This window comes from Lactuca sativa, chromosome 3 (assembly GCF_002870075.4).
Source record: "Lactuca sativa cultivar Salinas chromosome 3, Lsat_Salinas_v11, whole genome shotgun sequence".
NCBI lineage: Eukaryota > Viridiplantae > Streptophyta > Magnoliopsida > Asterales > Asteraceae > Lactuca > Lactuca sativa.
The window spans coordinates 52034465-52037326 of record NC_056625.2 but is presented as its reverse complement, the minus strand read 5'-3'; the positions used below and the strand labels follow the sequence as shown (position 1 = coordinate 52037326).

General features: G+C 37.4%; 1 long non-coding RNA gene across 1 annotated transcript; it reads right to left on the bottom strand.

The window, feature by feature from the left end:
* Positions 1 to 1691: 1691 nt before the first annotated feature.
* On the bottom strand, positions 1692 to 2862 carry LOC122196996 (uncharacterized). Its single transcript, XR_006189763.1, has 2 exons — positions 2610 to 2862; positions 1692 to 2003 (listed from the first exon to the last, which is right to left on the bottom strand). It is a non-coding gene; the product is annotated as an uncharacterized LOC122196996 (long non-coding RNA).

The window sequence follows — 2862 nt, the reverse complement described above, 5'->3', positions numbered from 1 at the left end:
ACGAAATTCCCTCTAATGGGGGGATGATGCGACAACCCGAAACTTCTGTCTCGCACACTTAGCCATTTCAATCAAAGTTAAACATGTTTCGTTGACTTTTGGCACTGTTTGAGGGTTCGTTTAAGTGATTCTAAGCTTGAGTATGACCAAGGTTGAGTATACGAATGAGTCAGCAATTCGTATACTGTCAAAACAGGGCCATACACACCCTTAGAGGGAGTGTACGACCGTACACATAGGTGTGCGGCCGCACACACACCTCCTGGCAGCACACTCCTTTCTAGGCAGCACACCCACCCTATATAAAGGGTATACCCCTTTCCTTTCATTCCTTTAAACATCCTGGTAGCACACAACACCTTTTCTCTTAAGATTCTTCAACAGCAAGCCCTCCCAAGGCTTCAAAAACGTGAGTAATCCATACCTTAGCTTGTTATACTTGAAGAACCACTTCATCTAAGCCTTGATTCATCAAGATTCATCATGTTCTTCATCCCTTGAAGGAGTGCGGCCGCACACCTTCATAGGGTTGGCCGCACACTCTTAAAACGCCCTCCAAAGTGAGAGTTTGACTTCTATCTTCGAGTTAGACATGACCATAGCCTTGCTACACCTTGGAAATGGCAATTTGGACATTTTTGTGTGGGGTGTACGACCGCACACACCTGTGTACGGCCGCACACACCCTTGTGCGGCGGCACACTCCAAGTGTGCGACCACACACTCATTCTAGGACCACAAACAAACTTCTAGGACCCCTAACTTGCACTACAATTGAGTTTGGACCAAGAACACTTCATGTATGCAAGTGTAGGCCTTGAAAACACCACAAGAACACCTCTCATCTTGAGTGTACGGCCGCACACCCATGGCCGTACACACCTTTAAGGTGGCCATACACTCCCCTCATGTAATTCTTCAAGGTTCTAAAACTTAGTGCAAGTAGTCCCAAGTTCCTAGAGTGGTTTTCCATCACATTTAGTGGTGAAATGCCTTCATTTGACTCCTCTTTGTATCATTTCATGTAATTTAGGATCAAATCATGTTCAAAGTTTTGCTTGAACATCTAACGTTTCGTGTCGATCCTTCATTCAAATCACCCAAGGTGAGTTCATACCCCCATGCTTTTTCCGAGTTTTTCATGTTTTCATGGGGGGATACAAGCAAAAGTACAAGGAAACTTGTGCTCAAATAAATTATTTTGTTTAAGATAACTATATTTTCAGTATGCTTTAAAACACGGAAAACAGTTTACCAACCGACTAATAAATCAACACATAGAAACAGTTTTCAAAACTAGAACAATGAACTTGTGAATCATGTAGTAAAATGTATTATTTTATAAAGGATTCATGCAAATCATAAACAGAATTTTCGGTATTATTACTGGTAAATTTGTTAGGCTATGTTTGAGACATGTCTTTGGTAACACTCACCACAAGAAACAGAGTGGAGGACTAGCAGTAGGGATGCAAACGGGGACGGATATTGGCGTAGACCATAATCCCCGTACCCGACCTCCAATCTCCATACCTATCTCCGCCTCCGCCCTGCTAAATCTCCGACGGGTTCGGGTGAAAAAATCTCCGCTGGATACAAGGAACCCGATGGATATCCGTTTTATAAAAAAATCCAATTGTTTTTGAAAATCTAAAGAATATAAAAAAATAAACTAATCATGACAAATAAAATACTTAAAAGTTAATGCTTCATTCTCATAGACACAAAATACAAAAAATAACGACAATTTCATGTTTATTAAGAAACTAATATAAAAATAACAATTTTTAATTTCACTCGTATATATCAAAATCTAGAATGTTTGGATCCACAAAGCTTGTAATGATAATGCAAGTGTGTAGTGCCGTTATTGCTTTTTCCACTCAATTTTTTCCCGCAAAAGTTGCAAACGGCCTTATGAACTCCATCAATTTTTTTCTTTGTAAAATGAATCCAAATGCCAATCTTATGTTTGGTTGTGAGCCTGTTGATCTTGCGCTACACTACAATTATGCAATCAAAAAAATTAGATGATATTCGATTATACAAAAAGACTTCGACATATGTTATGAAATTTAAAATATACCAGATCATACAAAATTTACACAAAATCCATGTTATTCACTTTAATTGATTCAGACATACCAGATTATACAAACATTCAGAAAAAAATATATGATAAGCACAAAGACGTATTAAAAATCAGATGATTATCAATTAATAATACTTTTAGAAATTAATCCATTCAACTTATACCATTTGGGTATCTATCAATTGCAGGTTTTAACAATCAATCTTGAGTATAGCCCTGAAGTTCCACAATACAATAACGTCTCCACTAAAATACATGAAAAAAAAATCGTATATGGGAAATTAGATTTCAACCAAATCATACATATTATAGGCATAAAACTCCATACATGAGAAATCTAGATTTAAAGAAAATACATTATAAAAATCATTCAGGTTACATAGGTATTCTACATTCATGAGAATCGATTGCATAATAAAGAAAACCGATTATCACTAATTAGACATGAGATTGAGAAATCAATTACAAAAAATCGGTAAGCAGATGCATGTGAAATCAATAAATGAAAAAAACTTACTTGGGGTTGGGATTTAGTGCTGGAAAAGGAAGATCATCCATTGAAATTTACTCTTGAACCTTGATACAACTGTGTCGATATCAAATATCTAGGGTTTAGGATCAAGGATTGAAAACTGGTTTTATTCTTAAAGAGGGGGGACATTAATGTCTTGAACCTTGATTATGTGAAGCGTGAACGTGACCGAAGTACGAAGAGTCGGCTGTGCTTCTCGAAGAGATGGAAACAGTGGAAGTGAATCGTGGGAATTGGA